At 35.8% G+C, this 20,534-nt stretch overlaps 1 long non-coding RNA gene across 1 annotated transcript in view; it reads left to right on the top strand.

Annotated features, from left to right (window-relative positions):
- LOC112208590 (uncharacterized) overlaps window positions 1-20,534 on the top strand; it is a 63,806-nt gene that overhangs the window by 7,660 nt on the left and 35,612 nt on the right. The window contains exon 2 of the long non-coding RNA XR_002943054.1: window positions 17,371-17,463. This is a non-coding gene — a long non-coding RNA (uncharacterized LOC112208590). The remainder of the gene's footprint in view (window positions 1-17,370; window positions 17,464-20,534) is intronic.

Raw genomic sequence — 20,534 nt, 5'->3', positions numbered from 1 at the left:
AGTTTTTACTTCTTGTTTGTTTGTTTTTTTCCTGAACCACTACCTCCTCCCGCTCTCCACCCTCTGGTAGGCCTCAGTGTCTGTTGTTCTGTTCACCTTTGTGTCCATGTGTTGTCATTGTTTAGCTTCCATTTATGAGTGACATCATAGGGTATTTGGTTTTCTCTTCCTGCATTAGTTTGCTAAGAATAATGGCCTCCAGTTCCATCCATGTTCCTGCAAAGGACATAATCTCATTCATTTTTATGGCCACATAGTATTCCATGTTGTAGACATACCACATTTTGTTTATCTATTCTACCACTGGTAGGCATTTATGTTAATTCCATGTCTTCGCTATTGTCAATAGTGCTGCAATAAACATGTGTATGCATGTGTCTTTATGGTAGAATGATTTATAGTTCTTTGGGTATATGCTCAGTAGTGGGACTGCTGGGTCAAATGGTAGTTCTGTTTTTAGTTCTTTAAAGAATCGCCACAGAGCTTTCACTAATAGTTGACTAATTTAAACTTCCACCACAGTGTATACACGTTCCCTTTTCTCTGCAACCTTGTCAGCATCTGTTATCTGTTGGCTTTTCAATAATAGCCATTCTGACTTGCTTGAGATGGTATCCTGTTGTGGTTTTGATTTGCAACTCTCTAATGATCAGCGATATTGAGCTTTTTTTCATATGCTTGTTGGCTACATTTTTGTCCTCTTTTAAAAAGTGTCTGTTCATGTAATTTGACCACTTTTTAATAGAGTTGTTTGTTTTCTGCTTGTACATTTGTTTAAATTCCTTATAGATTCTGAATATTAAGCCTTTCTCAGATGTATAATCTGCAAATATTCTCTCCCATTCTGCAGGTTGCCTGTTTACTCTGTTGACAGCTTCTTTTGCTATGCAGAAGTTCTTCAGTTTAATTCAGTACCATTTGCCAATTTTGGCTTTTGTTGCAATTGCTTTTGGCATTTTCATAATGCAATCTTGGCCAATTTGTACATCCAAGATGTTATTCCTAGGTTATATTCCAAGGTTTTTATAGTTTTAAGATCGACATTTAGGTCTTTAATCCATCTGGAGTTGATTTTTTTATATGGTGTAAAAACGGAGTCCAGTTTCTTCTAATTGTATACTGATATCTCATTGACAATTATTTTTACACAGGAAAAGTAAGCCTCAGGAAAAAAAAAGTAATCTGAGAAAAATGACAATTTATGTTTTTATAATATCATAATTGTTTTAAAATATCCCAATGAGTGTAGGCAGCAAAATCATAAACTATACATATTATTTATATTTTGAATGCAAAAACAAAATATTTTCTATTGAGTTTTTTTAATTATACTTTAAGTTCTGGGATACATGTGCAGAATGTACAGGTTTGTTACATAAGTATACATGTGCCATGGTGGTTTGCTGTACCCATCAACCTGTCATCTACATTAGGTATTTCTCCTAATGCTATCCCTCCCCTAGCCCCCCAACCCTGACAGGCCCTGGTATGTGATGTTCCCCTCCTTCTGTCCATGTGTTCTCATTGTTCAACTCTCACTTATGAGTGAGAACATGTGGCGTTTGGTTTTCTGTTCCTGTGTCAGTTTGCTGGGAATGATGGTTTCCAGCTTCACCCATGTCCCTGCAAAGGACGTGAACTCATTCTTTTTTATGGCTGCATAGTAGTCCATGGTATATATGTGCCACATTTTCTTTATCCATTCTATCACTGATGGACATTTGGGTTGGTTCCAAGTCTTTGCTATTGTGAATAGTGCCACAATAAACATACGTGTGCATGTGTGTTTATAGTAGAATGATTTATAATCCTTTGGGTATATACCCAGTAATGGGATTACTGGGTCAAATGGTATTTCTGGTTCTAGATCCTTGAGGAATCATCACACTGACTTCCACAATGGTTGAACTAATTTACACTCTCACCAACAGTGTAAAAGCATTTTTGTTTCTCCACATTCTCTCCAGCATCTATTGTTTCCTGACTTTTTAATGATCGTCATTCTAACTGGCATGAGATGGTATCTCATTGTGGTTTTGATTTGCATTTCTCTAATGACCAGTGACAATGGGCTTTTTTTCATATGTTTGTTGGTCACATAAATGTACTACTACCCCTTTTGTACTCCTTGTTTGAAACTGCTTGAGAAATAAAATCCAAGATACAGACAATTAAAAAAGTAATTGTCATTTTATCATATGGCTAAAGCTATTTGAACACTATGGCTCTAGATTTGCAACCACATCCCTCACCATATTTAGACAGTTATGCCCATTGATGTAGATGATCACATATCTCTCTAAGAGACAGAATCTGCCCACCTCTCTGCCTGAAAGAAAGCTGATTAAATACATTCTCACTTCAGGATACTTTTTCAGCAGGCCCTGAACAAGAACAAGAAATAAAACAAAAAACAAAAAGGAATGGGCTCAGCATACTCTTTACTTCTTCCAAGAGTAACAATTGGATAATTACAAAGAAGTGGAGAGAGTAGAGAGTGGAAAATTTTTCTGGGAGTATTGGGAGTACTAGCGTATATGAAGTCTCACCACACGGCTACACAAAGCCAGAGAAATTTCTTTCTCCTATAATTTCCTAAAAGGGCTACTTCTTCATAATACAGCATTATTTAAACAACTGCTCTTTGCATTATCAAAGTACGTTCTTATGTGTACACTTTTGATAAAGATAAGCCTTTGCAAGATAAATTGTCATTTTTTAAGTTGGCAGACTGATCATTATACCTACTTCTTTTCTTGCAGAAAATAAGAGGTTTATTATTTGAAGAGATTCAATCAGAGAGAACTTGGACCCAAGGGCCCAAGACACAGTTGAGGTAGAAATATCATATCAAAAGTAGTAGTATTAAATAAAAGACTACATATTAAATAAAGAAATCTCTAGCATTTTAACTTCATTCAATGCACAGCAAGCCAGGCTTCTCCCTTTTATATAGAAGGTTGGTGCCTATGTAGGAAAATGGAGAACCAAGAGTAAAGGCCTACAGCCATTTCATTCTGTAATGAACTTCATGACTCAACAAGTCCAGCCAATATAAACCTAGATTCCCATTAGGTTTTTACTTATTCTGACAATCTCCTTTAAGCTATTTAAGTTTAACATGTTGTTATGATTGGATTTAGGCTTATTGTTTGTTTCTTGTTTAGACTTTCTTTTTTGCTCTTTTGCTATCTTCAGGTTAAATAACTATTCTTTTTAAGTAATTTCATTATAATTTATGTATTGGCTTTTTGCTGCAACTTTCTGCAGACTTTTTTCTTTAGTGTTTGCTGTAGGATTATAATGTATAGCTTTTATAGCCCACTTAGTGTTGCTATTACATTATTGAAAATAAATTGTAAGAATTTCACAAATCAGTAAGTATATTTACCACCACCACCATCATTTATGATCTAGTTTTTATTTGTATTATATCTATATTTGTTGTAAACCTCATAAAACAAATAGTTTTTCTTTAATCATATGCATTTTAAATAAATTAAGAGGAAAAAGTATTTTATATCTATTTATATAATTACAATTTCTGGTTATCTTCATTCTTTCCTGAGGATGTTTCCACCTGGTATCAGATCCCTACAGAATGAAGAATCTCTTTTCATTTCTTATTTATTTATGTATTTATTTATTTTTATTATACTTTCAGTTCTGAGATAAATGTGCAGTACCTGCAGGTTTGTTACATAAGTATACATGTGCCATGCTGGTTTGCTTCACCTATCAACCCGTCATCTAGGTTTTAAACTCCGCATGCATTAGATATTTGTCCTAATGGTCTCCATCCCTTTGCCCCCCATCCACTGACAGGCCCCAGTGTGTGCTGGCCATGTGTTCTCATTGTTCAAATCCCACTTTTGACTGAGAACATGCGGTGTTTGGTTTTCTGTTCCTGTGTTAGTTTGTTGAGAATGATGGCTTCCAGGTTCATCCATGTCCCTGCAAAAAACACGAACTCACTCTGTTTTATGGCTGCATATATTCCATGGTATATATGTGCCACATTTTCTTTATCCAGTCTATCATTGATGGGCATTTGGGTTGGCTCCAAGTCTTTGCCATAGTAAATAGTGCTGCAATAAACATATGTGTGCATGTGTCTTTATAGTAGGATGATTTATAATCCTTTGAGTATATACCCAGTAATCGGATTGCTGGGTCAAATGGTTTTTCTGGTTCTAGATCCTTGAGGAATTGCCACACTGTCTTCCACAATGGTTGAATTAAATTACACTCTCATCAACAGTGTAAAAGTGTTCCTATTTCTCCACAGCCTCACCAGCATCTGTTGTTTCCTGACTTTTTAGTGGTCACCGTGCTAACTGGTATGAGATGGTATCTCATTGTGGTTTTGATTTGCATTTCTCTAATGACCAGTGATGATGAGCTTTTTTTCATATGTTTGTTGGCTGCATAAATGTCTTCTTTGGAGAAGTGTCTGTTCATAGACTTTGTGCACGTTTTGATGGAGTTGATTGTTTTTTCTTTTAAATTTGTTTAAGTTCTTTATAGATTCTGGATATTAGACCTTTGTCAGATGGGTAGATTGCAAAAATTTTCTCCCGTTCTGTAGGTTGCCTGTTCACTCTGATAATAGCTTCTTTTGTAGTGCAGAAGCTCTTTAGTTTGATTAGATCCAATTTGTCAATTTTGGCTTTTGTTGCAATTGCTTTTGGTATTTTAGTTATGAAGTCTTTGCCCATACCTAAGTACTGAATGGTATTGCCTAAGTTTTGTTCTAGGGTTTTTATACTTTTGGGTATTACATTTAAGTCTTTAATCCATCTTGAGTTAATTTTTGTATAACGTATAAGGTAGGGGTCCAGTTTCAGTTTTTGGCATGTGGCTAGCCAGTTTTCCCAACACAATTTATTAAAAAGGGAATCCTTTCTCCATTGCTTGTTTTTGTCAAGTTTGTCAAAGATCAGATCATTTTAGATGTATGATGATATTTCTGAGGTCTCTGTTCCATTCCATTGGTCTATATATCTCTTTTGATACCACTACCATGCTGTTTTGTTTACTCTAGCCTTGTAGGATAGTTTGAAGTCAGGTAGTGTGATGCCTCCAGCTTTTTTTTTCTTTTTTTCTTTTTTTGTTGTTGTTGCTGTTGTTGTTGTCTGTTTGTTTTTGCCAAGAATTGTCTTGGCTACATGGGCTCTTTTTTGGTTACCTATGAAATTAAATTTAAAGTAGTTTTTTTCTTTTATTATTATTCTGCAAAGAAAGTCATGGGTAGCTTGATGGGAATAGCATTGAATCTATAAATTGCTTTAAGCAGTATGGTCATTTTCACGATATTGATTCTTCCTATCCATGAGCATGGAATGGTTTTCCATTTGTTTGTGTCCTCTCTTGTTTTCTTGAGCAGTGGTTTGTAGTTCTCCTTGAAGAGGTCCTTCACATTCCTTGTGAGTTGTATTCTTAGGTATTTTATTCTCTTTGTAGCAATTGTGAATGGGAGTTCACTCATGATTTGGCTCTCTGATTGTGTATTGTAGGTGTATGGGAATGCTTGTGCTTTTTGCACATTGACTTTGTATCCTGAGACTTTGCTGAAATTGCTTATCAGCTTAAGGTGTTTTGGGGGTGAGATGATGAGGTTTTCTAAATATACAATCCTGTCATCTGCAAACAGAGACAATTTGACTTCCTCTCTTCCTATCTGAATACCATTAATTACTTTCTCTTGCCTGATTACCCTGGACAGGACTTCCAATACTATTTTGAATAGGAGTGGTGAGAGAGGGCATCCTTGTCTTGTGCCAGTTTTCAAAGGTAATGCTTCCAGCTTTTGCCCATTCAGTCTAATATTGGCTATGGGTTTGTCATAAATAGCTCTTATTATTTTGAGATATGTTCCATCAATACCTAGTTTGTTGAGAGTTTTTACCATAAAAGGATGCTGAATTTTATCGAAGACCTTTTCTGCATCTACTGAGATAATCATGCGGTTGTCCAATTTCAATGTAGTTGTGTGGTTTTGAGTGAGTTTCTTGATCATGAGTTGTAATTTGATTGCATTTGGTCTGAGAGATTGTTCGTTATGATTTCCATTATTTTGCATTTGCTGAGGAGTGTTTTGCTTCCAATTTTGTGGTCAATATTAGAATATGTGCTATGTGGCATTGAAAAGAATGTATATTCTCTTGATTTAGGGTGGAGGATTTTACAGATGTCTATTAAGTCTGCTTGGTCCAGAGCTGAGTTCAAGTCCTGAATATCCTTGTTAATTTTCTGTCTTGTTGATCTGTCTAATATTAACAGTGGGGTGTTAAAATCTCCCACTACTATTGTGTGGGAGTCTAAGTCTCTTTGTAGGTCTCTAAGAACTTGTTTTATGAATCTGGGTGCTCCACTATTGAGTGCATATATATTTAGGATAGTTAGCTCTTCTTGTTGCATTGATCCCTTTAATATTATGTAATGCCCTTTGTCTTTTTTTGTCTTTGCTGGTTTAAAGTCCCTTTATCTGAGACTAGCATTGCAATTCTTGCTGTTTTTTTTTTTTTTTTTTTTTTTTTTGCTTGCAATTCGCTTGGTAAATATTCCTCGATTCCTTTATTTTGAGCCTATGTGTGTCTTTGCACATGAGATGGGTCTCCTGAATACAGCACACTGATAGGGCTTGACCCTTTATTCAATTTGCCAGTCTGTGGCTTTTAATTGGGGCATTTAGCTCATTTACATTTAGGGTTACTATTGTTATGTGTGAATGTGATCCTGTCATCATGCTGCTACCTGGCTATTTTGCACACTAGTGGATACAGTTTCTTCATAGTGCCATTGGTCTTTATATTTTGATGTGTTTTTGCAGTGGCTGGTACCAGTTTTTCTTTTCCATATTTATGGCTCCCTTCATGTGCTCTTATGAGACAGGCCTGATGGTGACAAAATCCCTCAGCATTTGCTAGTAAAGATTGTATTTCTCCTTCTCTTATGAGGCTTAGTTTGGCTGGATATGAAATTCTGGGTTGAAAATTCTTTTCTTTAAGAATGTTGAATATTGGCCTCCACTCTCTTCTGTCTTATAGGGTTTCTGCAGAGAGATCCACTGTTAGTCTGATGGGCTTCCCTTTGTGGGTAACCCGACCTTTCTCGCTGGCTGCCCTTAACATTTTTTCCTTCATTTCAACTTTGGAGAATCTGACGCTTATGTGTCTTGGGGTTGCTCTTCTCGAGGAATATGTTTGTGGTGTTCTCTGTATTTCCTGAATTTGAATGTTGGCCTGTCTTGCCAGGTTGGGGAAGTTCTCCTGGATAATACCCTGAAGTATGTTTTCCAACTTGGTTCCATTCTCCCCATCACTTTCAGGTACACCAATCAATTGTAGGTTTGGTCTTTTCATATAGTCCCATATTTCTTGGAGGCTTTGTTCTTTCTTTTTCATTTTTTCCCTCTAATCTTGTCTTCATACCTTATTTGAATAAATTGGTCTTCAATCTGATATCCTTTCTTCTGCTTGATTGATTCAGCTGTTGATACTTGTTTATGCTTCACAATGTTCTCATGCTGTGTTTTTCAGCTCCATCAGGTCATTTATGTTCCTCTCTAAACAGGTTATTCCAGTAAGCAGTTCTTTTACCAAGATTTTTATCAAGGCTCACAGCTTCTTTGCTTTGGGTTAGAACATGCTCCTTTAGCTCAGAGGAGTTGGTTATTACCCACCTTCTGAAGGCTGCTTTTGTCAGTTCGTCAATCTCATTCTCCATCCAGTTTTGTGCCCTTGCTAGAAAGAAGTTGTGATCATTTGGAGAAGAGGCACTCTGGTTTTGGGAATTTTCAGCATTTTGCACTGGTTTTTCCTCATCACCTCTTCTGCATGTCTGCTGGAGTTTGCTGGAGGTCCACTACAGACCCACTTCACTTGGGTATCATCAGTGGAGGCTGCAGAACAGCAAAGATTGCTGCCTGCTCCTTCCTCTGGAATTTTCTCCCAATTTATTTATTTTTTGAGATGAGGTCTCACTCTGTAACCCAGGTTGGAGTGCAGTGGTGCAATCTTGGCTCACTGCCGCCTGGACCTCCTAGGCTCAAATGATTCTCCCAATCACCTCAGCTCCCTGTAGCTAAGACTACAGGGTTGCACCATTACATCCAGCTAATTTTTTTTTTTTTTTTTTGAGACGGAGTCTCGCTCTGTCACCCAGGCTGAAGTGCAGTGGCGATTTCGGCTCACTGCAAGCTCTGCCTCCCAGGTTCACACCATTCTTCTGCCTCAGCCTCCCAAGTAGCTGGGACTACAGACGCCCGCCACCATGCCCAGCTGATTTTTTTTGTATTTTTAGTAGAGACGAGGTTTCACTGTGTTAGCCAGGATGGTCTTGATCTCCTGACCTTGTGATCCTCCTGCCTCAGCCTCCCAAAGTGCTGGGATTAAAGGCGTGAGCCACCATGCCCGGCCACTAATTTATTAATTTTTGTAGAGACAGGGTCTCACTGGGTTACCCAGGCTGGTCTCAAAATCCTGGCCTCAAGTGATCCTCCAGGCCTGGACACTATAAGTGCTGGGGTTATAGGTGTGAGCCACCATACCCAGCTTAAGAATCTTTTAGTACAGGTCTGTTGGCAATCAATTTTCTTAGTTTTGATTTATTTAAAAATGCCTTATTTTGCTTTTACATTTGAAGGATGTATTTCCCAATATATAGTTTTTTTCTTTCTTTTAGTCCTCAAGAAGTAGTTTCATGATCTTCTGAATTCCAATGTTTCTAATGAGAAATACCCACTTTTGAAATTGTTTATTGTTATTTTTTCAAGCTTTTTTTTTTAACTTTTACTTTAAATCCAGCAGTACAAGTGCATGTTTGTTACATAGGTAAACTTGTGTCATGGGGGTTTGTTGTACAGCTTATTTCCTCACTTAGGTATTAAGCCCAGTACCCATTAGTTATTTTTCCTAATTCTCTCCTTCCTCCCACCCTCCACCCTCTCAAAGGCCCCAGTTTGTGTTATTCCCCTCTATAGTTAGCTCTCACTTATAAGTGAGAACATGCGGTATATGGTTTCTGTTCCTGTATTAGTTTGCTAAGGATAATGGCCTCCAGCTCCATCCATGCTCCTGCGAAGAACAAAATCTCATTCTTTTTATGGCTGCATAGTTATTCCACATCCTCCTGTTTTAATGTAATATTTTTCTAGCTCTTTTTAAAATTTTGTCTTTATCCTTAATTATCTCAGTATAACTATGATGTAATTTACTTTGTATTTATTCTGCTTCGGGGCTAATGACTTTTGAATCAATAGATTTGTGACTTGTACTAAATTTGGGAAGTTTTTGGCAATTATTTGTTAAAATATTTTTTTCTGCTTTTCTTTCTTCCCCTTCATTTCTGAGACTTTAATAGCTTGTGCATTAGAACTTTTAATATCACAAATTCTTTAGGCTCTGTTTGTTTATGGGACCATTTTTGTCCTCTGTGTTCTTCAAATTCTATAATTTGTACTGATTTGTCTTCAAGTATACTGATTATTTACACAGTACCTATATTTCTTTTTTTAAGCCCAACCAGGTATTTTTATTTTATATATTCTAATTCTCAATTTTCAAATTTCAATTTGATTCTTTGTGGTTTGTATTCTTCTGCTGATATTTCCAAATTGTTCATTTATTTTAACCATATTTTTATTTATATTATTGAACATAGCTATAATAGCTGTTTTAAATGACTTTTCTCTCAAATTTTGCATCTTTCTGTTGGTTTCTATTGATTATCTTTTGTATGAAGTACTGTTCTCATTCAATGAACAAAACAAACCCATAATCTTTCCTTGTGGAATTTATATTCTAGTAAGAGAAGGCAGACAATAAACAAGTAAATTATATTACATATGAAAAGACAGTAATTACTACAAAAGTGAACAATAAACAGATAATTTTAAATGCGACAATTAGAGAAGACGTCACTGAACATGATTGGGGCAAATATTTGAGGATGATGAGGGAACAAGACATTCAGTTCAAATAGCTAAGATGAAGGCTTGAGGCTCAATGAACAAAAAGTGAAAATGCCATTAGGAAAAAGCATGAATGGTGTGCTTAAACACCATCAACCAGGCTTGTTTGCTTAGAGTGAAATGGGCAAGGGGAAAGTGCATTAGAAGCAGGTATAGATAAGTAGTGAGGATGCCAAATTATGTATTGGCTTGTAGGCCACTTTAAGGACTTTGGTTTTTACTCTTAAAAAGATGGAGAATCATTAGAGGGTTGTAAGTAGAGAAATAATATTATCTGATTTCATCTTTAAAATATTATATTCATCAATATATTAAAATATTTTCATTAATATATTAAAAATATTTTCATTAATATATTAAAATAGACTATAGAAAAAGAAGGTTATAAGCAAGAGGTCAGGTAAGGGGCTGTCGTAAAAATCTGAGAAAGAAAAGGTAATGCCTGGGATCAGAGCAACAGCACCTGATTTGCCGGAAGAAGTGAGCCCTGTTTATGTTGAAGATAAAGTGAAACACATTTTGTGATGATATTGTGAGTTGTGAGAAAAAGAGAAGAGTAAAGCTTAACTTCAGGGTATTTGGTTTAATTGCCTGGAAGAGCCATCAATACTAACTAAATAGGGAAAGGCTTTGGGTAGTACATGTTTAAGGGTTAAAGAACAGGCCTGAATTTAATTTTTGCCTTGTTACATTTGAGATATCTAACAGACATTCTAATGAAACTTTAAAGAGAAAAGCAAAAACAAACAAACAAACAAACAAAAAACAAAACTTTGGAGTTCAAGTTACAGGTCCATGTCTGATATATGTGTTCAGAAAGCAACAAAGTGTAGAATATTTAAAACCATATTGCTAAATTAGGTTACCTATTGAGTTAGTACAAACAGAGAAGAGAACCAAGAGTTGGGTCTTGAGATACCACTACATTAAGAGGCTTAGGGAGATGAGACAAATCCATTAAAGAAGATTGATGAGAATCTGCCAGTTACTTAGGTGGAAATACTAGAGAGTGACATCCTAGAAGCCAAATAAAGCAAGATTATCAATGAGGAGGGAATAAGCTTTTGACAAATACTGATGACAGGTTAATTAACATGAGGGCTGAGAACTGGCTATTTAAATTAGCAAAAATTAGGCCATTAGGAGCTTGACAAAAGAAGTTCCAATAAGAACAAAAAACTAACCTACTAGCAATAAAGATATGTTTCACATGAGTTTAAGGGAAAATGAGATGAGAAAAAATAGAGACAGTGGGTATAAATACACTTTTCAATACGTTTTGCTGTAAAGGTAGAAAAAAATGAGTGGTTAGCTGAAGGATGGAGCAGGGCCAAGAGTGTTTAAGATGGGATAACTTATTGTATGATGATACGTTGATAAGAATAAGCCTGTATAAAATGAAAAAAATGATATAGACAAAAGGTTTGAAAATTCCTGGAGGGATGTCTTTCAGTATGTGAGAGGATATGGAGCATTTGAAAGAAGCAGGGCTAATTCATCTATAGTAATAGGTAGGAGGCAGAATAAATATGTCCAGGTGGTGGTATCTGGGTAAATGTCATTCTAAAAGTCTGTAAAACCTTTTTTTTATACAATATTTTCTATCTTTCTCAGTGAACTAGGAAGCAATGTCTTGAGCATAGGAGAGAAGGTCTTGTAAATTTGTATTCAGGGGTTGAAGAAGAAATTCATCATCTATTAGAAAAATTGAATGGACTGGGGTATCTAGTGTGATTGTACAGCAGTATTAAGGATCTGTAATAAATAGAAGGCATTAGAAAATAAATATTTAGAGAAAAAAGGAATTCATAGAAATTAACTTATGATAGCAAAAATGCAAACTTCAATTGAAAATCTAGAAAAAAATTTGAGGAAATATCCTAGAATAAGAAGTAAAGAAGTAAGTGGTTATAAAATAGGGAGAAAGTTTCAAATATAGGGGTGCATAATATCTAAATAATAGAAGTTTTATAAATAAATAAAAAATAAAACGTACAGGATTATAAAAGAGTGAAAAATTCATGAAAATTATTGAGATAATTTTCAAGATCTCAAGATTAGAAAAGATTTAAAAATTACTCCCAAACAGGAAGGAAGCACAACAGATAAGAAGGAAGAAAAAGATTCACACCAAAGCCCCATTGACATGATATGAAAATTTAATAGAGGAAGGCTCAGGGCAAAACAATAATGTCTTCAAACTTACAAGAGGAGTTAATTCTCAGTATATATATATATATATATTTTTTTTTTTGAGATGGAGTCTCCCTCTTGTTGCCCAGGCTGGAGTGCAATGGTGCAATCTCAGCTCACTGCAACCTCTGCCTCCCAGGTTCAAGTAATTCTCCCACAACAGCCTCCTGAGTAGCTGGGATTACAGGCACCCGCCAACATGCCTGGCTAATTTTTTTGTATCTTTAGTTGAGACGGGGTTTCGCCATGTTGGCCAGTCTGGTCTCAAACTCCTGAACTCAGGTGATCCTCCTGCCTTGGCCTCCTAAAGGGCTGGAATTACAGGCGTGATCCAGCACGCCCCAGCCAATGTATCCATTCATTGTGAGGCTGCAATAAATACATTTTCAGACTTGCATATACTCAAAAAAGTAATTTTGTTGTGTTATTTTTCAATAATTTATTTAAAAATTTGCTTCACCAAAAGGAGAGAGTCATGAATAAAGAGGAAGACTTTGGATAACATACAGGATATTTATTACAGGCAAAGGGCATCCTGCAGATGATGGTTAAGGGAGATTCCAGGATAAGCACATTCGTTAGGACTTCCATTCAGACTGCTATATGAGGGCAAGAGCCCTGGCAATAATGATTTTTAAAAAGTCCAAAAACCTTAGAGTTCCTGATATGTGTAAACAACAGAAAAAACAAATATCTCACCTGATTCCCTGTAATTGCCTCCTAACTCTTCTCTCTGTTCCACCCTGTTTGCCTCCCAATATAGTCCCCACTATTCTCAACCCAGCTGCCAAGCAAATCCTCTTAAAATGCTTTTAAAAGACTTTTAGAAACACATTCTTTTAAAACTCAAATAATATCACTTCTCTGCTCAAACCCTGAAAACTTATTTCCCATAAAATAAAATCGAAGTTTGAACAGTGACTTACAAGTCCCCACATATGTAAACCCCATTTCCTAACTTTATCTCCTACTCCTCAACTCCTCATTCTGTCAGTTCCTACCACACTTTTCTCCAACATGCCAGGCATGCTTCTAGATTGGGTCCTTTGCTCTGACTACTTTCAAGGATGTAAAGGAGGTCCTTTAAACCTCTTCTCTAATGTCAGCTTTTCAAGGACACCTATGAACTCTGCTTTCTATTCATCATAGCCTACCCTACCTTTTGCCCCCATAACTTCTAGCACTTCTAATGTTGTAGATAGTACGTGCCTTGTTACAATATGGTTTACTATATGTCTCACTGGCCAGATTGTGAGCTCCAAATAGTCAGAGAGCTGTTTATGAGGATACTGTTAGGTTCCAGATTCTCAGAGAAGTACCTAGCAATTTAAAGGCACTCAGTAAATATTTCTCAGAGAATTGTTTCTGTGCCAGATTTTGAGGATGAAGTAGCAAACAATATGTATTAAACAAAAAATGCTCCAGTTATTAATTCTAAGAAAAATAATATTTGTACAAAAAATAAAATAAGCTCATAGTCTACTACCTCACTCAGCTGTGGAAATATTTACACAGTATTTATAATATAAGCTTTGCTTATATTATATTATATATTATATAATAAAAGCTTTGTTTATATTACTATAAACAAAATTGGTGATATAAACTTAAGAGAAAGGTTGAAGGAATAGTGTGTATGTGTGTAATAAGTAAAAAAAAAAAACCTAGGTCTTCCTATAATTCTAGGAAATAAAAGTATATATCTAACTAAAATATCACAATTACAAAAATTGCGAGAACAATTTTAATAAAAAATAGTGGCAAAGGGCCGGGTGTGGTGGCTCATGCCTGTTACCCCAGCACTTTGGGAGGCTGAGGTGGATGGATCACTTGAGGTCAGGAGTTTGAGACCAGCCTGGCCAACATGGTGAAACTCCATCTCTACCAAAAATACAAAAATTAGCTGGGCGTGGTTGCAGGTGCCTATAATCCCATCTACTCGGAAGGCTGAGTCCAGAGAATTGCCTGAACCTGGGAGGCAGAGGTTGCAGTGAGCCCAGATTGGGCCATTGTCCAGCCTGAGTGACAGAGTGAGACTCCATCTCAAAGAAAAAAAAAGTGGCAAAGTTTTTTTTTCTAGTGGGTAGAAATTTTGGAATTTGGGTGATGAAAACTTTTTTTAATAGTGAGATATAAAAATAATTTTTAAAACTGTATCCATCAGTAACTTGGATTTATCTTAAAAATAAATGTATAAATATTTTAAAATGTTATTCATCATTTTGTGAACTATTCTTCCTTGTCATGGTCATAAGCTTTAGGTTAACACCAATGAATCAAAACCACTAAATAATTTAAGCCCCTTTTTCATTTAGAGGTCCAGAGCACTGACAAACCAGTTTAGCCAATTTGTATTAAAAATGGATCCACTGGCCGGGCGCAGTGTCTCACGCCTGTAATCCCAGCACTTTGGGAGGCCGAGGCGGGCCGATCACAATGTCAGAAGAGCGAGAACATCCTGGCTAACACGGTGAAACCCCGTCTCTCCTAAAAAATACAAAAAAAAAATTAGCCGGGCGTGGTGGCGGGCGCCTGTAGTCCCAGCTACTAGGGAGGCTGAAGCAGGAGAATGGCGTGAACCCGGGAGGCGGAGTTTGCAGTGAGCTGAGATCGCGCCACTGCACTCCAGCCTGTGTGACAGAGCAAGACTCTGTCTCAAAAAAAAAAAAAAAAAAAAAAAAAAAAAAAAAAAAAAGATCCATTTATTTAATCATAATTCTCTCCAAAGCTATGGCACAAATAACTCATTTAGTGTTTATTAAAACATTTTACTGGAACCATACCAGTCTAATTTATGCAAAATTTGTCTTGATTACAATACGTGTAGTTCATATGGCTCTTACATAGTACAAATGGGTTTGTAATTATTTGGCTGTTTAAGGGGATGATTTACAAGTAAATTTTGCATGGTTATAACTTAGATTTGACTTAGAATGAGTTGCAAATTTAACCCTCTCACTCAAATAACAAGAAAATACAACATGGCAATTCTAGAAAGACTAGGACATTTAAAATATGGAACGAAGTTAACTTCTGAAAGATAATGGAAACCTCAAAGACAGAATCATTTTAATGTTGGGATATTTCTGCAAGTGTTTTGTAAATGTGCTCCTTAGCTTCAAAATCAAATCTGCTAAGTGAACTGAAGTGAGAAAATGAAGTGCATTGTTCAAGTTCCTGAATGTCAGGCTACAAGTTTATCATTTCAAAGCTTAAAATGCTTTATAGCTTTTCAACTGGCCTGTGAATAGAGGTGAATATATTAGTTAAGCCAAAGACATTTTTTATAATCTCACTTAATTTTATTTTTTCTAAATCGGGTTCACAGAGAAAAAATATTCTTTTTCAGCAAACTTTAATCATTAACCAAGTACCAATAAGAAGAAATATATACTCTTTACCCTATATTTGAAAGGTCAGCTGTCTGTCATATATTCTTTTTTGCCTTGAAAGCAGCATGAGATCACACAATCTTATTTTACTTGGCTTGCTTCAGATTTATCACTTCTCCAGCTATCAATGGAACACAGCTTATAGCATGTTGTTCACATAAGCTGTGATATACATCTGCCAGCAAAACATTCTAGTTTCTAGGATTTCTCTCTCTTCTTCATAAGAAAAATTCTTCCATTTCTCATTTGCTTACTTCAGAAGCATCCCTTTTGAAACATTTCCCTGTTGTAATACATGTCTGGTTGCAATCACTTGTGAGACTTGGCTTTGGATCATGGTACAGTAAAATACAATATATGCTCTAATTCATTTAACATAATTTCAATGAACAACCATTACATGCAAAACTTTTAGTGGATGTAAAAAGATGTGTATCGTGTATTATATGAAGTCTCAATATAAATAATAATAAATTTTCCAAAGATAAAAGGGATCCACGTTAGAAGTAGTTTCCCATCACCAGAAGTATCATACATGGGAAAGATGACTAATTAGTACATGATGAATTTTTCTGAGTATTACATATGAGGAAGAAGAATCAATCACCGAGTAAGGTGGGATATTGTGTAGTAAAGAATTTAATCTTGCCCCCAAAATAGTATGGGCCTTGCCCTTGATTTCTAGGAGGTAAACTATAAGCCGTTGGAATATCATGGATGATAGGATTATTTTTATATGCCTGGAGGCCTTGGGTCATGCCAGACAGTCTAACAATGTTATTCAGGAAACCAGCCACTTTGTTGGCTTCTAGTGAATTTTCCTGTAAGTGCACTAATCCATTGTCCACTTAGATTAACCCGACCCATAAAGACTGGAACTCAACCTGCTGTATTTGTCTCATAGATAACTTAATTTGTCTTAATAGATAACTATTCACAGAGCTCCAAGCATCAGGATGAGGCCTACCTGTAGGACTGGCTCCAAACAGGCCTTCCAAGTCCCCAGACACCAGCAGATTAATACATTCCACAAATCATCAGGATCTAACTTAGAAATCTAGCTTCATTTTTTCTTTCTTCAGTTTGTGTGTTGAGTTTTCTATGGTTTTTGTGTTATCCCCTTCACTCGGCCCAAGGTAGAGCAGAATGTGTTAGCAGTTGCACAGACTCTGCATTGACCAGCAAGAAATAATTCTGGGGAAAGTCTATTGTTCATCATAACCCTGGCCAGTGTTTTGATGCTGAATTGAATGCCATGTAGGGATAAAAGTGTACATGGATTAATTCAGCTACAGTCAGAGACAAATTTTACAACATATTTTCCTAATGGGAGAACTCACATTGTATAGATAACTGACTATAGTATGTAAATAATAAGCTAATTATTCTTCCTGTAAGTTTTCTCCCAAGTAACTAATGGCAACTTCATTTTAGAGAGACCTCCACAGTCATGGGAGGGATATAAGTTTACTGGTGACATTCCCTTAAATAAGTGAACGCCTCTGGGACAATTCCTAAAGTGCCAATTTCTGTGTTTTGGGGAAGATGGCAAGATAATGTCTGGCTTCCACACAAGAAGCACAGTCCTGGAGTTACATATGGGAGGAAATTGTTGCTTACATTTGTTGGGACACCCTAAATAGGAATGATATGAGTTGGGTGACAGGTTGACATTTCTTCCAACACTCCTCTCAACCAACTGATATGCCTTAGAGTTGCCAGTTCAGTTTGAATATTTTAGTCTAGTTCTTGTTTTGGAGGGAATGTTTGAAGATAGTTGGTTCAACCTGTCCTGTTTGTTCATGTCACCAGATGGGTGGTATATCCTGTTTCTTCATGTCACCAGATGGGATGGCTACTCTGTGGAAAAATGGAGAGAAGAGAAGACTACAGTGATGGGAGCAGGTACTATATCCAGTGGTATTTTTCTTGGGAGGTGCTGGAGTCAGCCTGCTGTTTCCAATATACTTCTTAGTAAGATTAAGAGAAATGGCAATCAAATTATGGTCAGACCAGAGTCATGATGTCATGGTGAGAGGGTAGGGAGGGGATGGCAGTCAACCCAGCAGTCAGTTACATTTAAGGTGCTTGCCACAGTGTGGGAGAGCCACACAAGGCATTTTCCTTTATTAGAAAGGGTGAAGGCAAAAGAGCTTCTGAAAGACAAATTATCATTAATGGTTCTTTCTCTTCCATACCTCCCAGGGTCTAAGGTATTCTCTCCTCAGATACTAGGGTTACTCTACTCCACTAGCTCAAAATCAATCTGTTCCTCTCCAGTAGCTATAAGATCACTGTTTTTCCAATAATTTCCTATTCACACCTAGAACATTTGTCCATAAGAGTCAATTGCAAGAGAGGCAAGAGCATTATTATAAAACTCAGCCACAATTAAATTTGAATAACCTCTTTTGGCTGAACTGCCACTTGGAGGGTGCATCGGTTATGCCTGCCTAGGGTTTCCATTAGAGGGAAAGAAGTACCCATCATGCCCAGAAATTGTCAGGGTGGAATCCTGAACTTTCATCACTTTTATAAATATTTTTACTCTTGTAAGACTATTTTTCTCCCAGTCCAGTCTCACTTGGCTAACTCCCACTATTTCTAATTATAAGTATTTCCACCAGAAGTTCTTTCATCCCTCTTGACTAAGTTAGTTGCTTTTCTACTTTCTTCCAAAAAGTATCTTCCATAATACATAAAATTGCCTACATAGATTCCCAAGTTCCCTACCCTAGTCTTTACTGGCTTAGATTATGTTTTAATCAATAGTGCATCGGCAGCATTTAGCATAGGGCCTTGCACGTAACTGATCTTAACAGTGTAGAATAAATGAATAAAAGAAACCTAGAAAAATAAAATCTTTGCAGGATAGTTTCAAATCGTCAATAGAGAGAAACTAAGGCTCAGCAATCTCACTGTCAAGTCCAGAAAATGTGCATTTGTATACTGATTGCACTATTGTTCGTAATAACAAAAATTGGTAACTAAATATTGAACAGTGAAAGAATTGGTTAATAAATTGTGAGGCATCTCTGTTGTAGAAAACCATGCAGCCACAGCAAAGAAGATGTTGGACCTATATACATTTTATACATTGAAATAATGTATCATTCACATATTTAAAAAATAGCAAGTTACAGATTCTTACATATAGCATTATCCCATGATTATGATTATTAAGAAACAAAATGTACACTTGCACATAGGTCAAGAGAAGACAGAGAATGAGAGAGACAGTGAGAAAGATATGAAAAAATCCAATTAAAACACAGGAATGCTGTAGCCATCTCTAAAGAGGGGTTACTTCTGAAGGTGAACTGGAGTTGGTGGAAAATACTTTTGTTCATTTCTTTATATCATGCAAAAAAAATTGGAAACAAGGGTAGTTTCTCGTATTTTGTTATTTCTATTGTTCAAATAGCTTAAGCAATACATTTTTAAAGAGGAAACCAAATAAAGTATTAACAGTGATATTTTAGTGAAGTTAGATTGAAGGTAATTTATCTTACTACTTATATTCTGCTGTATTTTTCACTTTCCTGCAATAAGCATATATATTAAATAAAAGTTATGTAAGAATCTTTCTTGGCAAAGCCTGGAAAAGCAATGAAGAAGATTGCTAGAGCAGAATATGCTGTTATTTTATCTTCTACTCAATTCATCTTGAAAGTAAATAGATTGTAATGTAGGCCATAATTTTGTGTTTAATTGCCACCTATATATGTTTCTCTCACTGCAATTAAAATGGACATAATGAAGAAAATGTTTATACTTTCTGTATAAATCATCAGAAAGTGTCCCTCTGGAGTTCTCTGTCAAGAGTAGTTGTAATGTTTGTATTTTAAGTATTTATTATAATAGTGTGAAAACCCATCTTGCTTATTCCCACAGTGTCTGGGCTTGTATTAGGCACATGTAGATTTAATAAATGTTTATTGAACACCAAAATCATTGAATAACTCTAAAACTATAAAATCAAGTCAATTAAATAGAGAAAGAAAGTTAATTCCCCTAGGGAGCTTTTTCTGAAACAAAATTTCACAGCCTGGGGAAATATCCATTTTGGAGTTGAACTCTTTATGGCTTAAACTGCATGGGGTGTCATGATAAATACGTTTCCTTAAGGTTGCCTTTGTCTGACTGTTAGCAACTCACTAGGTGGCTGCAACTGTGGAAAAATATTTAGTTCTTTAAAAATTTCAGTCATGCAGTAGTTCTTTAAACAGTGACAAATAGCCAACATTTCTCCATAGTTTATAACCTTTTTCTTAATAGGTTTTCCAGTGGGAGTGAGAGCTCCTATTTAGTCAACATTTAGTTAATGTTATTTTTTTAATTATCCAATATGACTAATTTAAAATGTCTTAACTTTTAATCAAATCAACTTTCTGCACCAGCATGGCTACTTTTTCAAATGCATAGTTTTATAGTTCTCAGTCTACTCAACTGTTCAGAAACAACTCTCCTTTAAATTGTGAATTTAGCAAACATTATTGACTACCATGTTCTGGTCCAAATCTACACCAAAATAACTCTATTAAAGCTATCAAATTGTATACTAGTAATACATGTAAAACTTTAGAATATTTGCATTTGACAATCCATTTGATCTTTGCTTTCATCATTCCTCTATTCTAAAAGTTAATCTTCACTTGTTAAAATTTATTTCATTTATAAAATCTGGCCAAATACCACTTCTTGATGCTTAATTGATTCTCCTTATTTAGAAGTCATTTTTCCTTCCTTTGAAAATTCATGGTATGCTTTTATTTACGTTCAAACGTGTTTTTATATTGTGCAATCTGTTTTCACCTACCTATTTTGTTGATTATCATTTATTTGATACTCCGTAAAGTATTCAATAAGCATTAATTATGCGCATTGTACATGATGAGTACCATTTTTAGGCACTGAAGAAGTTATAGCAAATATGAGAGAGTTTTGTCCTTAAGGAGCTTACTATCTGGATTTTT

This window comes from Pan troglodytes, chromosome 1 (genome assembly GCF_028858775.2).
Source record: "Pan troglodytes isolate AG18354 chromosome 1, NHGRI_mPanTro3-v2.0_pri, whole genome shotgun sequence".
Taxonomy (NCBI): Eukaryota; Metazoa; Chordata; class Mammalia; order Primates; family Hominidae; genus Pan; species Pan troglodytes.
Note: the sequence above shows the minus strand (reverse complement) of the source record. Positions and strands in the feature narration are given on the sequence as shown.